The sequence below is a fragment of the Rattus norvegicus genome, chromosome 14, assembly GCF_036323735.1.
Source record: "Rattus norvegicus strain BN/NHsdMcwi chromosome 14, GRCr8, whole genome shotgun sequence".
In the NCBI taxonomy this organism is placed as follows: domain Eukaryota; kingdom Metazoa; phylum Chordata; class Mammalia; order Rodentia; family Muridae; genus Rattus; species Rattus norvegicus.
In genome coordinates this window covers 21,071,259-21,095,414 of record NC_086032.1, presented here as the reverse complement: position 1 = coordinate 21,095,414, position 24,156 = coordinate 21,071,259, and the positions used below count along the sequence as shown (strand labels likewise).

At 37.0% G+C, this 24,156-nt stretch overlaps 1 pseudogene across 1 annotated transcript; it reads right to left on the bottom strand.

Moving 5' to 3' along the window:
• Nucleotides 1–55: 55 nt before the first annotated feature.
• Ugt2b-ps1 (UDP glycosyltransferase 2 family, polypeptide B, pseudogene 1) lies at nucleotides 56–23,024 on the bottom strand (annotated as a pseudogene). The gene is made up of 6 exons (XR_005493201.2): nucleotides 22,252–23,024; nucleotides 20,651–20,799; nucleotides 18,991–19,122; nucleotides 7,439–7,526; nucleotides 4,603–4,822; nucleotides 56–3,550 (listed from the first exon to the last, which is right to left on the bottom strand). The product of XR_005493201.2 is annotated as a UDP glycosyltransferase 2 family, polypeptide B, pseudogene 1 (transcript).
• Between the last annotated feature and the right edge of the window lie 1,132 nt (nucleotides 23,025–24,156).

Sequence of the window (24,156 nt, the reverse complement as noted above, 5' to 3'; positions counted from 1 at the left end):
ATATAAAGTTATATATTTTTAATAATTTTTTTCATTTATTCATTTTATATCCTGTTTCCTGCCTATTTCTGGTCCAAGCATTTTCAAATTCTTTGTAATCCTTTCTTCCTTTCCTTCCCCACTTCTCTTCTTAGCAGCCAGGAATTTGATTATTTCCAGCCTTCTACTTCTCTTTGCCATGGTTTTTTCTTCTTCTCTTTCTTCTCCTTCTCCTCCTTCTCATTCTCCTTTTCCTCCCTCTCCCTCTCTTTCTCCCTCTTTTCCTTTCCCCTCTCCCCTCCTCCTTCTTCTATCTTCTTCTCTAGAGCTTTCTCACATTCATTTAAATTGCTGGTATGAGAAATTACAATTTCTTTATGGTGGGATTAATATTATGAACTTTCCACTCAGCACTGCTTCCATCATGTCCCATGAATTTATGTTTAGTGTGCCATCAAATTCATAGAATTCTAGATAATCCGTGTTTTCTTTATTTCTTCCTGACCCAAAGACCACTGAGAAGACAGTTGTTCAATTTTCAAGAGCATGTAGACTTTTGTTGTTTCTGTTGTTGTTGAAGCCCTGCTTTACCATGACCTGATAAGATACAAGGTGTTGTTTCGATTTTTATGTATCTGTTGAGGCTTCCTTTGTGACTGACTAGATGTTAAGTTTTGGAGCAGGATTGATGAGGTGCTGAGATGAAAATACATTCTTGTGTGTTTGGATGAAATATTCTATAAATGTCTGTTAGGTCCATTTGCTTCATAATGTCTGTTAGTGTTTTTCTCTCTTTTTGTTTTTATCAGAATGTCCTGTTAATTAATGATAATGGGATATTAAAATCCCACCTACTAATGTGTGTGGCTCAAGGTGTGATTTAAGCTTGAGCAACATGTATTTTCAAATGTGGGTATTCCTGTGTTTTGGTTGTAGATGTTCAAAATTGAATTATCATCTTGGTAGATTTTTTCTTTGATGAATATGAAGTGTCCTCTGTCTCTTTGGATTAATTTTGATTTTAAGTCTATTTTAGTAGATATTAGAATGATAATTAAAGTTTGCTTCTTGGCCTCTTTGTTTTTAAACCTTTTCTTTCCAGCCCATTTTTTGAAGATATGTCTGTGTTTATTGTTAAGGTGTTTTTCTTTAATGCAACATCCATTCTGCTAGGCTCTGTCTTTTTTGGGGGGAACTAAGTTCAATCATGTTACAAGCCCCTTCAGCTGTTTCATTTCTTTCTCTAATTCCTCCAACGGGGAATCCTTTCACAGCTCAATGTTTTGCTTCAAGCATTCACCTCTGTATTTGACATTCTCTGGCTGCGCCTCTCAGGACACAGCTATATGCGGCTCCTGTCAGCTTGCACTTCTTAGCTTCATCAATCTTATCTAGTTTTTGTGGCTGTATATCTGTGGGCCACATGTGACTCAGGTTCTGAATGGCCATTCCTTCAGTCTCTACTCTAAACTTTGCCTCCATATCCCCTCCTATGGATATATTTGCTCCCCCTTTTGAGAAGGAGTGAAGCATCCACATTTTGGTCATCCATCTTCTTAAGCTTCAGGTGGTTTGTAGATTGTATGTTGGGAAATTCGAGCTTTTGGGCTAATATCCACTTATCAGTGAGTACATACCATGTTTTTTTCTGAGATTAGGTTACCTCACTCAGGATGATATTTTCTAGGTCAATCAATTTACCTATGAATTTCATGGAGTCATTGATTTTAATAGCTCAGTAGTACTCCATTGTGTAGATGTTCCACATTTTCTCTATCCTTTCCTCTCTTGAAGGGCATCTGAGTTCTTTCGAGCATCAGGGTATTATAAATAATGGTGCTATGAACATAGTGGAGTTTGTGCTCTGGTTATATGTTGGGGCATCATTTGGGTGTATGCCCAGAAGAGGTATAACTGGGTCCTCAGATACTACTATGTTCAATTTTCTGAGGAACACCCTCTGATTTCCACAGAGGTCGTACCAGCTTTCAAACTCACCAATAGTGGAGGAGTATTCCTCTTTCTCGACATCCTCAGCAACATTTACTGTCACATGAGTTTTTAATCTTAGCCATTCTGACTCTTGTGAAGTGGAATCTCAGGATCATTTTGAATTGCATTTCCCTAATGACTAAGATGGATGCTGAACATTTCTTTAGATGGTTCCCAGCCATTCTGTGTAAGAATTCATTGTTTTGTTTTGTTCCCCATTTTTAATATGGTTATTTGGTTTTCTGGAGTCTAAATTCTTGTGTTCTTTGTATATGATATATATGTATACCAACCAGCATCATAAAGAACCAATCTCAAAACTAAATTTACTTTATTTAGGGTTTCCATTTGTTCCCTGTTCATAAGTTTCATTTCCAATGAACATTATTCCTCATGATCATAACTAAATTATACTGAAGAAGTACAGGTGTTCTATGGTGGTGTGTTACACTTGGTGGACTAGAATGGTAACAACATAATGTATGCTAAAAATGTTAAAGACAGAGTTATTTCCTGTTATTGGTTTGAATGTAAAATGTTTCAACTATGATGATGAATTTGAGCACATTTCCCAAAATTTGTAGTGCTGATTGAGGTTATGAAATCTTAATTGAATTGGTTAAATTTTTTGGATGAAGTACATCACTGGAGTAAGCCTTGAAAGTTCATAGCTTAGCCCCACTTCTTTCTCACTCTGCTTTCCATATGTGGTTGAGCTATGACAAGTGAGCTTCCTCCTCTGGCTGATTGCTACACTGCCTTCCCTGCTACTCTACATTCTAAGGAACTGTATCCACAATTCCAAATAAACTGTTCTGCTTTTCCCTTGAGATGATTTATATTAGCACATTATTTTAGAGGAACAGAATAGCCAACAGATTCCTTTAAAACTGATATCCAAACTAACAACACTTTATTCCAGACAACAAATAATTAAGACTATTACAGAAAAAGGAACATTTTTATATGTCAGTATTTATCGTGTACAAGTTAGCTACATTTTATTGTATGAAAGCTATAGATTCAGTCTCAGACAAAGAGGTAAATGGACACTATTCAAATATTTTAAGATTAATAATTTGATTATTAGGACTCTATCAAGAATACTTTTATTCTGCACATTTTTCTACAATGTAACTTTTTACATTAAGTGGTTTTAAAATTTAAAAATGATGGATTTTTGATTACATATCAGAATTCACGGAGTTATATGTCTTCTTACAAATGTGATCTGCCTTGATTAAAAAATCAGTAAGTTTATAATGTGGTTCATAAATTAGAATGAGACTGAATGAGGCTCTACTCATTCTTCATTGTCTTTTCCTTCTTCACAAAGATTTGGTAAACAAGCAAGAAGCATTTTACAATAAGGGCTGCAATGACTGCCAAACAGGCAAGCAGGAACCCAATCACATCCAGAGAGTGGTACTGGTACCAGGAAAGGTCATGTCCAAGTGGTCTCAGGTGCTTGGCCCCTTTGTGGCACATGATAAACTCAATCCAGAAGACAACTCTGTCCAGGGGCTTCATAGGCTGGTCATGGTGAATGGTTGACAACAACATAGCATTTTTTTTATAGCTATAAGTGATAAAATGGTCATCAGTGAATGGAATGAATACTATGAAAAACCCTGCTCTTACCCATTGAGCCTAATTTTTGATATTATTGCTGACATTCATTTTTTGTTAACATTCTGATTCTAGAAAAGTTGCTGGAGTTTCACAAAGAAGCATGATGCAAGTGCATTTGACTCTACTGTTGAAAAAATTATTGATGGGTACACAAGTAGAAGGGTGACATAGAGGCCTGAGTTACCACTCCTAAATATCAGTTTGATGTAGTACAACAGGTAAGAATTACAATGGTTTTAATTTCAAAGCACAAGAGCAAAACTGTGTCTTTCTTCTCATTAAAACATTCTCATTCATTAGTATTCATATTACAGTCATTTACAGTTTAGGATTCAACTTATCTCTTAGAAGAATAAGAAAAGTAGATGCTCCTCAGAGACTGGGAAGGGGTGTAAATAGAGAAGACTATGTGAATAGGGTCAAGGGAGATAGCAGATTTCAAGGGATCTAATTAGGGAAATGGGAAGAGGAGAAGAGGAGAGAAATAGAGACAATAACAACAAGAATATATGACAAAACAAGAATTAAACTATTAACTACTTATACCTTACATTCTATTCCAGGTCTTTGTACATATATAATTTTAATGAACTTTGCTCATCTAACCTGATGGTTCTCCTTCCAATAACCAAGGAATTCTTAATAAAAAAAAACCCACACAAGAAATGAAAGATTTCTTTTGGGGTATTGTCCATGGGTGTCAAAAATACTTCTTGGCCAAGCAGTGTGGAAGGTAAAGCAGAAGGATTGCACACTTAAGACTACCCAGATTTAAATAGCAAGGGAACATAAAGCCTTACAAGGAATTTAAAAACAATGAGTAAAGGAGAGTATAATGTGTGTCCTGAACCATGCACTAATACATGTCAGTTCATCTCAGTATAATTCTCGTTTGTTTGTCTTTCGGTAAGAAAACAATGAATGTATATATGAATAAGCAAGTGATTGAATGAATGAATGAATGAATGAATGAAACGCATTATAGAAATTTATATTCACAACGGATTGTCTATGACTTCCTCCAGTGCACTGAGCAAATCTGATTTTGACATTGTCCTGATATTCAATGAAACAGCTGCTCCTTTGGCCACCATGTGGGCAATGTTATCATATTGTTCTCCAAATATAGGAATGCCAATCATTGGGATTCCATGATAGATCGCCTCATAGAGGCCATTGGCTCCACCATGTGTTACAAAGGCTTTGGTTTTCGGGTGACCTAGAAAAATATGAATTCAGATTAATATTAATTAGCAGTTTTGGACATAAAAAGAGATATGTATACTAAGAGGAACTGAAAGGACATGTTTCTACATAAAGTTTCTTAAAATCATAAGCTCTCTGAAATATTTTTGTCTCAGAGCAAGAAGAAACTAGATTTCTGGAGAAGCAAATTAGCATGCGGCTTGAGATTTGAGGTATGAAAAACCCATTTTCAGTTGAACATATGAAGTCCCTAGTAGATAAAATTAATTAGTGAATAAATGGAATCCCACAGATTGGCAAAAGATCTTTACCAAACCTATCCAAGAGAGGGGTAACATGCAAAATATAAAAAGAACTTAAAAACCTGGTTCCACAGAACCAAATAACCCTATTTAAAAATGGGGTACAGAGCTAAGCAAAATTATTACCTGAGGAAGATTGAATGGGTGGTAGAACTTAAAGAAATGTTCAAAATCCTCAGTCATCAGGAAAATGCAAGTCAAAATGATCCTGAGATTCCACCTCACACCAGTCAGAATGAGTAAGATCAAAAACTCAGGTGACAGCAATTGCTGGTGAAGATATGGAAAAGGAGGAACAGTCCTATAATGCTGGTGGTACTGCAAACTAGTACAACCATTCTGGAAGTGAGTTCCATGGTTCCTCAGAAAATATGACATACTGCTACCGGAGGATCCAGCTATACCACTCCTGGGAATATACCCCAAATCTGTCTCAACATATAACAAAATATATGCTCCACTATGTTCATAGCAGCTTTGTTTAAAACAGCCAGAAGCTGAAAACAACCCAGATGTCCCTGAACAGATGAGTGCATACAGAGAATGTGGCACATTCACACAATGGAATACTACTCAGCTATTAAAAACAATGACTTCTTGAAATTTGAAGGAAAGTGGATGGAACTAGAAAATCTCATGCTGAGTGAGGTGACCCAGTCACAAAAGAACATGCAGTGTATTTACTCACTGATTAGTGGTTATTAGACAGAGAAAGCACAGAATACCCATGACACATCTCACAGACCATATGAAGCTCAAGAAGCAAGAAGAGAAGTGTGGAAGTTTCAGTCATACTCAAATGTGATAGAAAAAATATCAAAATAGGTAGAGGGTAGGAGGGATCTTGGAGGAGGAGAGGAGAGGAAGGAAAAGACTTTATGGCATTTCAGATATAAGAGGATATAAGGGAGATGTACAGAGGGTCAGGAATTTGAATTGAGTTGTATAACAGTAGTGTAGATGCAAATAGGGAAAGACACTAGAAAGCACCAGGTTCCAGGGACTCAAGAGGTTTCTCAGAACAAACAGGGAGGACATTAGCTGAAATAATGAACAAAGGGGACAGAAAGTCTGCAGAAACCATATTCAATGGATAGCCAAGGCCTCTGTGTGAGGGATGGGGCCAACCACCCACCTCAAAAATATTAAACCAGAATTCCTCCTGTCAAAAGGAAAAGCAGGGACAATGAGTGGAACAGAAACTGAAGGAAATGCCATCCAGAGACTGCTCCATCAAGGGGTACATCCCCTCAGCAGACAACAAACCCAGATACTGTTGATATGCCAAGAAGCATTTACTGGCAAGAACATGATATAGCTGTCCCCTGGAAGGCTTCTCCAGAGCCTGACCAATACAGATATGGATACTTGCAGTCAACCATTAGAGTGAGTTTCGCAACTCCTACAGAGAAGTTAGGGCAAAGAGTGAAGGACCTGAATGGGTTTACATCCCCATAGGAAGAACAACAATGTCAACCAACCAGACCCTCTAAAATTACCAGGGACTAAACCACCAGCCAAAGAATACAAATGGAGGGATCCATGGCTTCAGCTGAATATTTGGCAAAGGATGGCCTTATCTGGAATCAATTGGAGGGAATCCCATTGGGTCTGTGGAGGCTTGATGACTCAGGATAGGGGAAAACTAGGCCGCCGAGGAAGGAGTGGTTGTGCAGATGTGGGAGCACCCACATAGAGGCATGAAAAAAAAATCAGGGAATAGTGGTTTTGTGGAAAGGAAACTGTGAATGGGAATAACATTTGAAATGTAAATAAATAAAATAACCAATTTAACACTGTTTTAATGTTGATCTAGGTTGCTCTGAGCGGATAAAGAATCATTCTGTTGTATAACTGAGGGAGTTATTTAACCTTAACAATCTGCATGTTGAGAGTAGGCACTGGTAAACACATTTTTATGCAAAATGATTAAAATGTAAAGTCAGAAGGAGAAAGAGAGAGGAGGTAGAGTCATGACTGAGTCATTTAACAAAAAATAAGGTATGGGACTATAACCATGTAGAAACTTATGTGTATGCATACATATTTCCTTATAAAGTTGTGCAGAATTCAGAGTTTTGATATTTCTTTCCAGTTAACAATAATGAATTAGAATAAAATCCCCCTGACTTAAAAAAAGAGAAAGATAGGAATAAGAAAAGGATGAAAGAAATGAGGGATAAAAAGACCAAATCCATGACAGAATTTGTTGTCTTAAATAAATAATCCATGAAGTAAGTGTGATGTGAAGAATTTGAAGTTAAAATAAATAGCTACAGTAATCAGTCACTCAGTCATGATGTTGCATTTGATTTCCAGAGACTTACCCAGGAGGTCATTCTGGGGGAGCCACGTGTAGACTCTGGTATTGGGTCCTAACGTTGCTGGGGTTTTGCCATCAAATTTCCAAAGAACCTGTTAAATGTTAGACAATTTTGTTGGTGATGTCATATTTAACATTATAAAGACAGAGCAGGATATATTTAGGAATTTTAAGTGTAGAGACATAAATATGTGTATGTAACAAGTAATGGAAAACAGAGCTCGGTGCATTTGAAAAAGACCAAGGAGGCATGTTTATGGGAGTGTTTGAAGGGAGGAATGGAAAGGCAGAAATTATGTAATTATAATTTCTAAAAGAAAAATATTTTTTCTTTTTTCTTTTTTTCTTTATTGACTTGAATATTTCTTTTTTTTATTAACTTGAGTATTTCTTATTTACATTTTGAATGTTATTCCCTTTTCTGGTTTCCAGGCCAACATCCCCCTAACGCCTCCCCCACCCCTTCTTTATGGGTGTTCCCCTCCCCATCCTCCCCCCATTACCGCCCTCCCCCCAACAATCACGTTCACTGGGGGTTCAGTCTTAGCAGGACCAAGGGCTTCCTCTTCCTCTGGTGATCTTACTAGGCTAATCATTGCTACCTATGAGGTTAGAGTCCAGGGTCAGTCCATGTATAGTCTTTGGGTAGTGGCTTAGTCTCTAGAAGCTCTAGTTGGTTGGCATTGTTGTTCATATGGGGTCTCAAGTCCCTTCAAGCTCTTCCAGTCCTTTCTCTGATTCCTTCAACGAGGGTCCCATTCTCACTTCAGTGGTTTCCTGCTGGCATTCGCCTATGTTTTTGCTGTATTCTGGCTGTGTCCCTCAGGAGAGATCTACATCTGGTTCCTGTCGGCCTGCACTTCTTTCTTTGCTTCATCTGTCTTGTCTAATCGGGTGGATGTATATGTATGGGCCACATGTGGGGCAGGCTCTGAAAGGTGTTCCTTCTGCCTCTATTTTAATCTTTGTCTCCCTATACCCTGCCAAGGGTATTCTTGTCCCTTTTTAAAGAAGGAGTGAAACATTCACATTTTGATCATCTGTCTTGAGTTTCATGTATTATGTGCATCTAGGGTAATTCAAGCATTTGGGCTAATAGCCACTTATCAATGAGTGCATACCATGTGTGTTTTTCTGTGATTGGGTTAGCTCACTCAGGATGATATTTTCCAGTTCCAACCATTTGCCTACGAATTTCATAAAGCCGTTGTTTTTGATAGCTGAGTAATATTCCAATGTGTAGATGTACCACATTTTCTGTATCCATTCCTCTGTTGAAGTACATCTGGGTTCTTTCCAACTTCTGGCTATTATAAATAAGGCTGCTATGAACATAATGGAGCATGTGTCTTTTTTATATGTTGGGGCATCTTTTGGGTATATGCCCAAGAGAAGTATAGCTGGGTCCTAAGGTAGTTTAATGTCCAAATTTCTGAGGAACCTCCAGACTGATTTCCAGAATGGTTGTACCAGTCTGCAATCCCACCAAAAATGGAGGAGTGTTTCTCTTTCTCAACGTCCTCGCCAGCATCTGCTCTCACCTGAGTTTTTGATCTTAGTCATTCTCACTGGTGTGAGGTGAAATCTCAGGGTTGTTTTGATTTCCATTTCCCTTATGACTAAAGATGTTGAACATTTCTCTAGGTGTTTCTCAGCCATTCGGCATTCCTCAGCTGTGAATTCTTTTTTTTTTTAGTTCTGAACCCCATTTTTAATAGGGTTATTTGTCTCCCTGCGGTCTAACTTCTTGAGTTCTTTGTATATTTTGGATATAAGCCCTCTATGTGTTGTTGGATTGGTTAAGATCTTTTCCCAATTTGTTTTTTTTTTTTGCCATTTTGTCCTAACAACAGTGTCCTTTGCTTTACAGAAGTTTTCCAGTTTGTAAGATCCCATTTGTCGATTCTTGATCTTAGAACATAAGCCGTTGGTGTTTTGTTCAGGACATTTCTCCAGTGCCCATTTGCTCGAGTTGCTTCTCCAATTTTTCTTCTATTAGTTTGAGTGCATCTGATTTGATATGCAGGTCCTTGATCCACTTGGACTTAAGCTTTGTGCAGGGTTATAAGAATGGATCACTCTGCATTCTTCTACATGTTGACCTCCAATTGAACTAGCACCGTTTGCTGAAAATGCTATCTTTTTTTCCATTGGATTGTTTTGGCTCCTTTGTCAAATATCAAGTGACCATAGGTGTGTGAGTTAATTTCTGGGTCTTCAATTCTATTCCATAGGTCTATCTGTCTGTCTCTGTACCAATACCATGCAGTTTTTATCACTATTGCTCTGTAATACTGCTTGAGTTCATGGATAGTGATTCCCCCTGAAATCCTTTTATTTTTGAGGATAGTTTTAGCTATCCTGGGTTTTTGTTATTCCAGATAAATTTGCAAATTGTTCTGTCTAACTCTTTGAAGAATTGAATTGGTATTTTGATGGCGATTGCATTTAATCTGTAGATCGCTTTTGGTTAAATGGCCATATTTACTATATTAATCCTGCCAATCCATGAGCATGGGAGATCTTTTCATCTTCTGAGGTCTTCTTCAGTTTATTTCTTCAGAGCCTTGAAATTCTTATTGTACAGATCTTTTACTTGCTTGGCAAAAGTCACACCGAGGTACTTTATATTATTTGGGATTATTATGAAGGGTGTCGTTTCCCTAATCTTTCTCGGCTTGTTTCTCTTTTGTATAGAGGAAGGCTACTGATTTCTTTGAGTTAATTTTATACCCCGCCAATTTGATGAAGTTGTTTTTCAGCTTTAGTAGTTCTCTGGTGGAACTTTTGGGATCACTTATATATACTATCATATCACCTGCAAATAGTGATATTTTGACTTCTACTTTTCCAATCTATATCCCCTTGATCTCCTTTTGTTGTCTGATTGCTCTGTCTAGAACTTCAAGAACTATATTGAATAAGTAGGGAGAGAGTGGACAGCCTTGTCTCGTCCCTGATTTTAGTGGGATTGCTTCAAGTTTTTCTCCATTTAGTTTAATGTTAGCAACTGATTTGCTGTATATGACTTTTACAATGTTTAGGTATGGGCCTTTAATTCCTATTCTTTCCAGGACTATTATCGTGAGAAGGTGTTGAATTTTGTTAAATGCTTTCTCAGCATCTAATGAAATGATCATGTTTTTTAGTTCTTTCAGTTTGTTTATATAATTGTACATGTTGATGATTTTCTGTATATTAAACCATCCCTGCATGCCTGGGATGAAGCCTACTTGATCATGGTGGATGATTGTTTTGATGTGCTCTTGGATTCGGTTTGCCAGAATTTTATTGTGTATTTTGGTGTCGATGTTCATAAGGGAAATTGGTTTGACGTTCTCTTTCTTTCTTGGGTCTTTGTGTGGTTTAGGAATAAAAGTAACTGTGGCTTCATAGAAGGAATTCAGAAGTGCTCCATCTGTTTCAATTTTGTGGAAAATTTGGATAGTATTGGTATGAGATCTTCTATGAAGGTCTGATAGCATTCTGCACTAAACCCGTCTGGATCTGGGCTCTTTTTGGTTGGGAGACCTTTAATGACTGCTTCTATTTTGCTAGGAGTTATGGGGTTGTTTAAATGGTTTATCTGTTCCTGATTTCACTTCGGTACCTAGTATCTGTCTAGGAAATTGTCCATTTCCTGCAGACTTTCAAATTTAGTTGAATATAGGCTTTTGTAGTAGGATCTGATGATTTTTTGAATTTCCTCTGATTCTGTAGTTATGTCTCCCTTTTCATTTCTGATTTTGTTAATTTGTACACACTCTCTGTGTCCTCTCGTTAGTCTGGCTAAGGGTTTATCTATCTTGTTGATTTTCTCAAAGAACCAACTTTTGGTTCTGTTGATTCTTTCTATGGTCCTTTTTGTTTTTTACTTGGTTGATTTCAGCTCTGAGTTTGATTATTTCATGCTTTCTACTCATCCTGGGTGTATTTGCTTCTTTTTGTTTGAGAGCTTTTAGGTGTGTTGTCAAGCTGGTGATATATGCTCTCTCCTGTTTCTTTGTGCAGGCACTCAGAGCTATGAGTTTTCCTCTTAGCACAGCTTGTATTGTGTCTCATAAGTTTGGGTATGCTGTACCTTCATTTTCATTAAATTCTAAGAAGTCTTTAATTTCTTTATTTCTTCCTTGACCAGGTCATCGTTGAGTACAGTAATGTTCAAATTCCATGTATATGTGGGCATTCTTCCCTTATTGTTATTGAGGTCCAGCTGTAGCCCTTGGTCGTCTGATAGGACTCATGGGATTATTTCTATCTTTCTGTATCTGTTGAGGTCTGTTTTTTGACCAGTTACTTGGTCAATTTTGGTGAAAGTACCTTGAGGTGCTGAGAATAATGTATATCCTTTTGATTTAGGATAGAACATTCTATAAATATCTGTTAAGTCCATTTGATTCATGACTTCTCTTAGTCTGTCTATGTCTCTGTTTAATTTCTGTTTCCATGACCTGTCCATTGATCAGAGTGGGGTGTTGAAATCTCCTACTATTCTTGTGTGAGGTGCAATGTGTGTTTTGAGCTTTAGTAAGGTTTCTTTTATGTATGTAGGTGCCCTTGTATTTGGAGCATAGATATTTCGGATTGAGAGTTCATCTTGGTGGATTTTTCCTTTGATGAATATGAAGTGTCCTTCCTCATCTTTTTTGATGATTTTTAGTTGAAAATTGATTTTATTCAATATTGGAATGGCTACTCCAGCTTGCTTCTTTCAACCATTTACTTGGAAAGTTGTTTTCCTGCCTTTCACTCTGAGGTATTGTCTGTCCTTGTCTCTGAGGTGTGTTTCCTGTAGGTAGCAGAATGCAGGGTCCTCATTGCATATCCAGTTTGTTAATCTATGTCTTTTTATTGGGGAGTTGAGTCCATTGATGTTGAGAAATATTAAGGAATAGTGACTATTGCTTCCTGTTATATTCATATTTGTATGTGCGGTTATGTTTGTGTGCTTTTCTTCTCTTTGTTTTGTTGCCAAGACGATTAGTTTCTTGCTTATGTTGGGCTTTACCATTTGTTATCCTTTGTAGCGCTGGATTTTTAGAAACATATTGTATAAATTTGGTTTTGTCATGGAATATCTTGCTTTCTCCATCTATGTTAATTTTTTTTTTTTTTTAATAGCCTTAAATATAACTTTTTTTTTTTTTTTTTTTTTTATTAACTTGAGTATTTCTTATATACATTTCGAGTGTTATTCCCTTTCCCGGTTTCCGGGCAAACATCCCCCTCCCCCCTCCCCTTCCTTATGGGTGTTCCCCTCCCAACCCTCCCACCATTGCCGCCCTCCCCCCAAAGACTAGTTCACTGGGGGTTCAGTCTTAGCAGGACCCAGGGCTTCCCCTTCCACTGGTGCTCTTACTAGGATATTCATTGCTACCTATGGGGTCAGAGTCCAGGGTCAGTCCATGTATAGTCTTTAGGTAGTGGCTTAGTCCCTGGAAGCTCTGGTTGCTTGGCATTGTTGTACTTTTGGGGTCTCGAGCCCCTTCAAGCTCTTCCAGTTCTTTCTCTGATTCCTTCAATAGGGGACCTATTCTCATCTATGTTAATTGAGAGTTTTGCAGGATACAGTAACTTGGGCTGGCATTTGTGTTCTCTTAGGGTCTATAGAAATAATGTTATACTGTAGCATTTTTTTTAAGTATAGAGAAAACTGCTCAGAATACCTCCCATAGGATATATGAGAAAATCAGAAGCAGTGAGTACTGAGAACTCAGAAGACTCACACAAGAGTACCAACATTTTTTTGTGTTACACTCACACAGGTAACCATAATCACTACTTTTGAGGAAGAAATAATTAGACAAATGAGACAGTTAATGATACAAGAAAACGTTAGTACATTGCCATGGTGACATAATTCAACTGCAAAGACTATTGGCAAATTATTAATAATTTATTTGATCTAAATGATTTTGACAACTCTAATATTCCAGCTTAATGTTGTAATAAAAATAAATTTTAAACACAGTAGAGTTTTTATATTTGTTCACTTATTCTATGTAATCTTATTGAATTTCAATTTTTTGTCATTGATTGTGTGTCACTGATTTTTGTTTCCCATTCAGAAATCTCTTTGCCCATGAGTACTTGGAATTAATAGCCAACGTGTTGGATCATAGGAATGTGGAGTCATCTGACTCATCTGGAAGAACCCTTCCATATTGTAGTGTTGGAATTGTCCAGGAATGAAGATGTGTGAGTAGAATTCTTAGAGCATTGAGAATACTCTGAGAAAACAGGACAAGGGTCTTGTTACCATCTTTCCTCTAAACAAGATTTCTCTTGCTATGTGTCTGTGCCATCTTCCTATGTGTACCAGATAGGAGTTGAGTCTATATATTAGTACCCTGACTGGTCCTTGTGATTGTATACAGCTTGAAGTTCTGTGATCTTTACTCATATGACATTTCTTAAGCCTCAGAGTATGCACTATTTGATGCTGTTAATAACATTGTCTATTTCATGAGAAGTTACTCTGCCTCACATATCAGCTCCATTCTACCATGTCTCTGTCTCTGGAGTTGTAACAAGTGGTACTGAATGGGGACCTAAAGTTGGCTTCATACCAGGAGATTGGGCACACTCACAGTAAGAGGTGAATCAGAATATCAGGGCAGAATACATAGAGATCTATGCTTGATGTTGGTCATAGGGGCACTGATTTAGACTGTTGTCAAAATACTTTCTTTACAAAGATAAGGTTAATAATCACCAGGAAGTGATGACCAAGTTCTTGCATGAATATAAACAGGATGACAATGTGTTAAAATTGTTTTTTTAAGTTCATGTAGCAGAGGATGGCCTTGTTGATCACCAATGGGAGGAGAAGCCCTTGGTCCTGCCAAAGATAGACTCACTAGTGTAGTGAAATGTCAGGACAGGGAGGAAGGAAGGGGTGGGTTGGATCGGGGAACACCCTCATAGAACAAGGGAAAAGGGATGTGATAGTGGGTTTATAGACTGGAAACTGGAGAGGGGATAACATTTGAAATTTAAATGAATTTATATAAAAATATACAAAAAGGTCAGTAGCATATTTCCCAGTTCAGGTAAAATGCAAAGGAAAATGCCACTACTGGGAACTGCACAGGTGATCAAATCTTGAAATCTTTCCCTGTTTGAAGAGGATTTAGGAAAGCCTATGGACAAAGCTATTACTACATCCTAGGCAAGCTAGGGCAATTCAAGGGAAAGAAATTCATCGATCCATTCCTTCCAGATATGATTAGTGGTTCCCAGTAAAGTTTCAATAAAATCAAAATATTTATCAGGAATTAGACATGGATATTGTGAAAGATTTTAAAAAGGCCTGTGCTTCCTATGGACCTATTACTCCATATAACAATGACTATCTTTGGTTGGAGCAATGAGGCATAATGTCTGCCCTATGGGCTTCATGTAATTCCTAAACTGCTTCTTAGCAGTTTTCAATTTCCTCACTGGTAGGTGTGGCTTGAAGATAAAGCCCATAAAATCATTCAGCAGTTAGGACTGAGGGATAATCCCAGAAATATCATAGATAAAGGCTGACAAGGATTTTTATCAACAAATTACAAGTTGTAAGATATACCTCCTTCAGTCCCCTCACATTAGATATGCTGCTATGGCTACCTGCATGAAAACTGATATGGAATCAGATTTAGTGTCTTGAAATATAGAAATATGTAAGATACCTCTGCACCTTATGCCAATTTCAGAGGGAGATTCAGAGATGCTATTGAAAAATAAGTAAAGGGACAACAAATTCTAGAGTTCTTAAACAGTTACTTTAGATAATTACGATGAACATTGACAAAGATTAAGTTTCAAAGAGAGATAAAAATGTTATGGACTTTCTGAAGTTATGTAGCAATGTAGGGTCTTACAAACCCAGAGGAAAATTACCTGTTTGAGTAACGTTTGTTCTACAAAAATTGACATTGTTAAAGTGACCACTTTAAGAATCAAAGTAAGTTGCCCTTATAACAGTTCAGTTCTCAGAATCAAGGAGACCTGGCTTATGCTCTGCATGTATAAAGGGCAAACACTGGGATAAGAAATGATGAAATAAATATGGTGAGTATGGCAATACATTGCTTGGCAACAAAAAACAATGCTGGCCAAGAAATGAGAAACCTTATGAGGGAATACTAAGACTAGACAATGTGAGGATTTAAATCAAAAGAATACAGAACTTCTGCCAGCTTCAGAGTATAGCCAATCTATTATTTTATTACAAGCTACTACTCAAACAAGTGCTGTACTGGATAGTCCTTGTACTAAAGTATTGCCACTTCCCCTCTCCAATGCCCTATTAAGTGACACACAGGTTATTGGGAAACGAGTCTGCCTAGAATAGTTGTATTACTTTTGGAGTCACAGTAGTTTATCATGGTTTGTAATTTACAAATATAATAAACAGAATGCTTAATTGACTTGTGAAATCTTAATGCCACCTTGTGGTCAATTGGAGATTTACAGTCATTATCTACACTGACACCTGTTTGTAAAGATTGGTCTTCAATTTTTATGAATTTAAAAAACTGCTTTTGTACTATTCATCTTAATATTAAGGTATATTTAGCCTTTTCTCTTTCTTCTCTCAACCCTAAAGAACCCCAGATTTAATATCAATGCCCTGTATTATGTCACTGCATGGCAAAATCCACTCTGATGCCCCAATTCCATGTTGTAATGGTTTTAGAGCCCGTGATGCAGGCCTTTCCTTAGGGTTACAGTATTCATTATATGGATGATGTTCTGATAGTTACCACCAAACCAGAAGAGCTACAATGTGTATATGGAAGATTCAGGATGTTCTACATAAATACACACTAATTATTACTCCTATTATGGCACAAAGGTCAGACATTGTAATATCTAAGGCAACTAGTAATGAGAATGGTTGTTGGTAACCATGAGAAGAACAATTTAAAAAACTCAAAATCTTTCAAAATTATTAGGGAATATTTATCACCTACATACTATATTTGAGAATACTTAATTTTGGAATAACGATTCAATTTAACTCAGAGTTATGGCATTAGAAAATCCATGATTTCATTTTGAGAGTCAAAAGTATTACAGCTATTTGAATCAAAACTAAAAAAGGCATTTATTTATATTGTGGATTCTTCACTGCGTTTACACTTTTTTTCCATTAAATTGTATCCTATATGTATTAAACAATTTGAATAAGCCTTTGGAATGGATCCATTATAAGGGCCACAAAATTTTACTTGCCTTTCTCTTCTTGCTGTATTAGTGAATCAGGGGAGGAACTATTGTCAATACCATATCCCACATAGGAATGTTGTTCAAATTTTACAATATACTACTTATTATCCCTTATAATATCGCATTTTTAAAGCAAGAGTTGACACAAAAGATAAAAAATATTAGTGAATTAGAGAAAGTAGATGCAATTCACTATGCTCTTCTGTCTTGGACGCTGTACCTTCATGTGGGCATTGATATATATTCTAAATTTCTTTTGGTTCTACCTCTATACTCAGTGAAGACTTTTGCAATGTACTTTTTCTTATCCAAACTTTTGAAGACAAGGAGTGCCTACTTTAATAAAAACTGACAGTAGACTAGGCTGTAGTAGAAAAAAATTAAAACTTCTGTAAATGATGGAATATTAATCATATTTTAAAACTTCTTTATAATCATCATGTCCAGGGCATAATTGAAAGATCAAATAGAATTTTAAAATTACAATTATTAAAAATAAATCATCATGGGGAATACCAAGGGATATCCTTGAACTTTCCTTATTTATTCTTATTTTTAAATTTAACTGAAGGTGAAGAATGTTCAGGAACCCGAATTATTTCTCTACAGAAAATTCTAGACTTCCTTTAGACAGGTCTAGGTGATTTCAACTATTTTAACCTCAGAAGGCCAGTTTCTCAAGATTTGGCAAAGGATATGTATCTGCCATTGCAGATGTTCCAATGAAAAAACTTAGATTTCTCTCAGGCTCCTCGAGACTGAGTCATGAAGGACAAAGGTGGCAGGTGAGAAGAGAGTGGCAGACATGATGAAGATAGAAATCCTCCAGCTAAAAGGTAAAAAGATTCGTTGACTCTTCTACCAGAAGTGAATTCTATCTACATTGGGCCAATTAAAGACTGTATATACCAAGGAAGAAGTTAACTGTTGTCATTTGTCCTCACCTGTGGATTTCTGGTGATTCCATCTGTTTATTCCCATGAATCTGGGGATATTCATGCATCCAAAGATAACTAAATCTGAATGCATATTAAAATCACTCTGGATATTCTGTGCTTAACAAAGTTAAAAAGGAAGAGATGAGAGAAAAGACTCTGAGGATAGAGGAAATTTTTTAGTGCTTGTGAAAAGTCTAAGAAAACTGGACAAGGATATTTGACTACAGTTTCTCCAAACCCAGAAGTTACTCTTGGATTGTGATTTGGCCCTCTTCTCAGCTCTAGCAGATAAGGGTGCGTCTGCTTCAGGTTAACCACTTCGACTTCCTACTGTCTGCCAAGCAATGTTTAAGCTGTCCTTCATGTTCCTTTTGACAAAACCTTGGTTTTATCATACACATCTCATTTGATGATTAAACACAGCTGTAAATCATGTGCTATGGACTCATATGACCTTTTGTGACCCTCAGAGTGTTATTCTCTGAATAAAGTTGGTTAATGCCTCTGGCTTCCACCTTTCTATGGAACGGTGACAGGGTAGGATTCAAACACAGGTATTAAACCTTCTGTACCAACTTCAACCGAGTAGACATACAACCCTTTGAAGAGCAGTTGCTGTGGACCAATAGTTCCGAGCATGTTGGCATCATCTGCACACTGGACTTACACCTGAACTCCAAATAATGACTAGGACCATGCACTTACATTGATATCTCTTTTTTCATTTCCCTAAGAGTTTCATATATTGTCTTTTTTTATTCATCCCCTCTTACTCCAATCTTCACTAAATCACCTTCTTCCATACCCACCCTACTACTTAAGTTCTTAAAAATCATCTATCTTCCTACCTCAGGAGTCTGAGGAATGGGGATTTCCAGCTGTTGAAGCCACTAATCTGAGTCGCAGTGTGAAATTGTGTCAAGTCAACAGTCTCTGGGAAGCAGCTCCACAAGGGTTTGTGTTAAATACTCCAATAAATTGCCATGGCATTGTGAAAGCCCAATGTATTAATTTGACCTGTGCAGTATTAACTGTGTGTGCTTTTATCATCAAAATCAAAATTAAAACCAACAACAAAATGTAAGGAGCCATTTGTCCTCTCCAAATATTCTCCCACGTGTGGTCTTCCACTAGGGAAGGGTTGTCTTAGATTTGTTCTGTGTTTTCGGTTGCACAAGTTCTGTACATGTTGGTTTTGGTTCACGTGAACTAAAAATGGATGCAACTATTATCATTTCATGAGAAATCAAGAAGAATTTTCAATGTCTACCTAAAACCTTCACAGGCCTGACCCTTGTCATCATAATGCCAGGTTGCATACAATAACTGCTAGAATCAGACTTTCTGAGACTTTCACAGTCTCAGTTTACAGTCGCCTTCCATGGGCACTTTACCTCACCTTTTGTGGAATCTGGGCAAGGGCCCATGCAATTGCGTTGGCCTTTTCTTCTGTCATGTTGCTGACCATTGACCCCAGAGAAAACACCACCACACCGTGCTCTCCAGAGCTCTGGACAAATTCTTCCATATCCTGTGAGTAAAGCACTTGGTCTATCACACAATAGTGATTGTAGAACAATTAATTATGAAAGCTTTACAAAAAACATCTAGGAGAATAAAAATTGAACTATTCTTAGAAATTTATAGAATCATGATGTTAAAACATACATAAGACAAAACTGGCATTGTCAAACACAGGCATCAATATAAAGTGTACTCCTACGTGTTCAATAAACATTCTCAGTGTTTCCTTCTGGTGAATTGAAAGCTAAGGAATGCAATTATAGTATATGAAATATTGGTAAATTTGAAGCAGCATTGCATTTTTCATTCAACAGAATTTACAAATGTCGCATTTCTGTTCAATTTTCTCCTATGATGTCTGATTTATTACTATTAGCTAAGGTTTGATTAAATGATATCTATGTTGTGGTATATACATATGTGACAGTAAATGCATATTTCCTCCTATGATAAATAAAATGTTTTGACTCTTTAAAAATAATCATAACTGTGTAATAATCAACCACATTGCATGTAATAATTTTTTGATATTGTGTATTAATGAGCATATTTTCTTAATTTCTCAAATTCCCTGCCTTTGTTTTAAATAATGAGGGCCATGATAAAATCAGATGTTCTACTCTACTAACTTTAACATGTTATTTTTGAGACTGTCTCTCATTGAACAAGAATCTCACTATTTTAACAGGTTAGTATCCTCTATTTTAACCTGATTCTGCAACTCAGTACTAAAGTCATACATGCTGTGACAGAATACTCAACTCTGTATGTGGGCACTGGGATTCAAACTCATGTACTTATGGTTGCTTGGTAAAGAATTACCACTGAACTGAGAATAGGACCCCCCCCCCATTGAAGGAATCAGAGAAAGAACTGGAAGAGCTTGAAGGGGTTCGAGACCCCATATGTACAACAATGCCAAGCAACCAGAGCTTCCAGGGACTAAGCCACTACCTAAAGACTATACATGGACTGACCCTGGACTCTGACCTCATAGGTAGCAATGAATAGCCTACTAAGAGCACCAGTGAAAGGGGAAGCCCTGGGTCCTGCTAAGACTGAACCCCCAGTGAACTAGATTGTTGGGGGGAGGGCGGCAATAGGGGGAGGATGGGAAGGGGAGCACCCATAAAGAAGGGGAGGGGGAGGGATTAGGGGGATGTTTGCCTGGAAACCGGGAAAGGGAATAACATTCGAAATGTAAATAAGAAATTCTCAAGTTAATAAAAATATTAATAAATAAATAAATAAATAAATAAGAATTTAACCCAATGGCTAATCACTCCAATAGCCTACATGCCTTAACTCATGATATATATATATATATATATATATATATATATATATATATATATATATATAGTCTGTCATGAACTTTTCTGGGTTTATTGAGCTCTTAATTAGTAGGACTTTTATTTCCACTTGCCACATATCTCTATAGTTGGGAGAAAAATGAAATGAAATATATAATAAAAGATGTAGAACATTTCATCAGAAATGATATGAAATGAAAAAGACAAAAAGAATGTATTTACCTTGGGCAAGGATTTAGCTGGTTTACAGTGGAATCCTCCAACATAGTCAACATTTGGTAATGTTGGGTGGGGAAATTCCAAATCCCAGTAGGATCTAATGAGCCACATTTCTGCTTTGCCCATTGTCTCCTCTACAGTGGTGGGCCTTCCTAGATAGGGAAAATGTGCAAATGAGACAAAGAAGACTTGACAGGACTGTCTGCTGAGTATGAAATATATTTCCTCAAAATGTTGTTATGTTTTATGTATAACATGTGCAAGTAAAATGTAATATTTTAATATATGATATAACTTATATCAATAACTGATTTATGCATCATAGAAATACATGGTAACTTGTGTTTATTTTTAAAGTAATCTGTAAGACTTATTTTATGTATCCTCCATAATTTAATACCTTAAATAGTTATAGAAATAACACTTTAGGCCACTATATGAGTAAACAATCAGTTTTTTTCTTTCCAATCCTTCAAAAAAAAAAACCTATGTAAATATAAACACACACTCCATGTCCAAAACTTTCATCTTGATGTGCACCCTAGCCAGTGTTTTCAGGATCCTGATAGTTTGTAGCTATTCTTCATTCCTTACGGGGAATTGCAATGTTTAAAATGGCTAATTTGTGGCTAATGCTTCTAGTCTTGTTTAAACTTGATATACTTAAAAGTATTTATACTATAAAAGAATCAATATGTTCAGAATTATAAGAATAGGAATTTTGGGCTAGATTACCTGTGGTATATTTTTAAGAGGGAAAAAAGGGCATGACTTCAAAAAATTCAGCATGTGTGTCCATGCTTCTGTTGAATTCAACCATCTGCAATCGAATTTTGGAAGGAACGCAAAAAAGAAATGTGGGACTGCTAGAAACATCAGTGCCACTGCTAAGCTTGGGAAATATCATAATAGCTTCCAAGTTAGGGAAATTTTTAAAAAAGAAATAAAAAGAAAACATTTTATGATCTACCTTTTAATTATTTTTACGCATATCTGCATGAACATAGGTTAAGTTTATGCCAGTGCCTGTGAATACCATCAAAGGGCAGCACTTCTCTTGAAACTGAAGTTATAGGCAGTTTTCTGTCGTTTGACATGAATGTTAGTGGGAAGAGAGCTCAGGTACTAAACTGCATAGAAGCAATCTCAACCCTTTGTCCATGTTTTTGGACCCTACATTTTCATTTTAAATCAAGACACTGGCCTAGGTAGGAGAAAATAATTTCTTCAATGTTATGTATACATATTGATACTATGAAATATGTCATTCTTGAATCTTCATGAAACAAGATTTTCTAACTGCTTAGAAACTTATTAAAATACAGGAAAAATTTCAGTGGATGAGGAAAGAATCACCCAGAGACCATCAAGATTCATCTCTATGCAACAGTATAGCTAACCAAACTGTCTTGTATGAGAACAGTTAACTTCTTCCATTTGATGAATTACATGAGCTTTTACAAGAGTTTGTGACTTGGATAACTGATATCATTATACATTTGGTCACCTATAAAAGATTACTTCACTTTGTATTTCATGGACATAAGTCTTTAAACACATGTGAAACTTAGGTTTTCAGTCTACTGAGCAAAAATGTAACTTACCCAAAATCTCACTGTAAAACATGTCCCATTCCTTGTGTCTAAGTCTCTCGAACCAAAAGTCGAAATAAAGCATACATATCATATTTTTTACCCTGTCTATGAATGTCATTTTGCCAGCCAGTCCTGACAAAATTACAGGCACATAAGAAGGAGGGAGTATACATTTTCCAATGGACTTTTCAAGTTTGTGGCCTGGAGAGAAGCGAAGACTGTACAGAAAAGGAATGTGGAGCAGTTCGGCTATCAGATCCCCACAGGCAGCCACAGGGTCTGACAAAAGAAGGTCAAACTTGGATCCTGTAGTTTTGCCATGAGCTGCTTGTTTGAAACAGCGTCTTTACAAAGTCTTAGATAAAAAGAAGAAAATTCATAAACCATATTTTGAAGGATAGGAGAATATGACAAATATGTATCTCTTGGCAACTCATAAGTCCACACATCCAAAAGTTTTATGAAATGATTTTGCAGCTCATCTTTACTGACAGATGTAGGAAAAAGTTCAAACTTAAGGTCAGACGATTTTTTCGGATCAAGAAAAAAGAAAGCTGAAGATTTCAGGACAGTGACTTCATGGCCCCTCTGTACAAGTTCATCGAGTATTATTTTTATATTCATCCAATGACTAAAGTCCATCGGCCACATCAACACCTTCCCACAGTTTCCAGATTTGAAACAGCAACTTATCTGTAGCAGGAGCAGGGCAGAAATCCACTTCCAGGGCATTTTGAACATCAAAGTCCTTGTCACAGTGTGTCCCTTCTGTCACTGCTTGATCTTTTATCCGAAAAGCTTTATACAAGAGGTTAAAATATAACTTGCATTGCTCAAAGCTGGTAAGTAACAGATACCATGGTGATAGGAAAAAAGAAATAATGACTTTTTTCTCCATCTTTATTAATTTGGGTATTTCTTATTTACAATTGTTATTCCCTTTCCCGGTTTCCAGGCCAACATCCCCCTAACTCCTCCCTCTCCCCTTCTATATGGGTGTTCCCCTCGCCACCCCTCCCCCATTACTTCCCTCCCCCAACAATTCTGTTCACTGGGGGTTCAGTCTTAGCGGGAAAAAGGGCTTCCCCTACCACTGGTGCCCTTACTAGGCTATTCATTGCTACCTATGCAGTTGGAGCTCAGGGTCAGTCCATGTATAGTCTTTGGGTAGTGGCTTAGTCCCTGGAAGCGCTGGTTGCTTGGCATTGTTATTCCTATGGGGTCTCAAGCCCCTTCAAGCTCTTTCAGTCCTTTCTCTGATTCCTTCAATGGGGGTCCCATTCTTAGTTCCGTGGTTTGCTGGTGGCATTTGCCTATGTATTTGCCATATTTGGCTCTGTCTCTCAGGAGAGATTTACATCCGGATCCTGTCAGCTTGCACTTCTTTCTTCATCCATCTTATCTAGTTTGGTGGCTGTATATGAATGGGCCACATGTGGGGCAGGCTCTGAATGGGCGTTCCTTCAGTCTCTGTTCTAAACATTGACTCCCTATCCCCTTCAAAGGGTATTCTTGTTCCTCTTTTAAAGGAGTGAAGCATCTGCATTTTGTCATTTTTCTTGAGTTTCATGTGTTCTGTACATTCAAGGTAATTTGAGAATTTGGGCTAATATCCGCTTATCAATGAGTGCATACCATGTGAGTTTTTCTGTGATTGGGTTACCTCACTCAGGATGATATTTTCTAGTTCCATCCATTTTCCTATGAGTTTCATAAAGTAATTATATTTGATAGATGCGTAATATTCCATTGTGTAGATGTACCATATTTACTGTATCCATTCCTCTTTTGAAGGGCATCTGGGTTCTTTCCAGCTTCTGGCTATTATAAATAAGGCTGCTATGAACATAGTGGAGCATGGGTCTTTGTTATATGTTGGGGCATCTTTTGGAAATATGCCCAAGAGAGGTATAG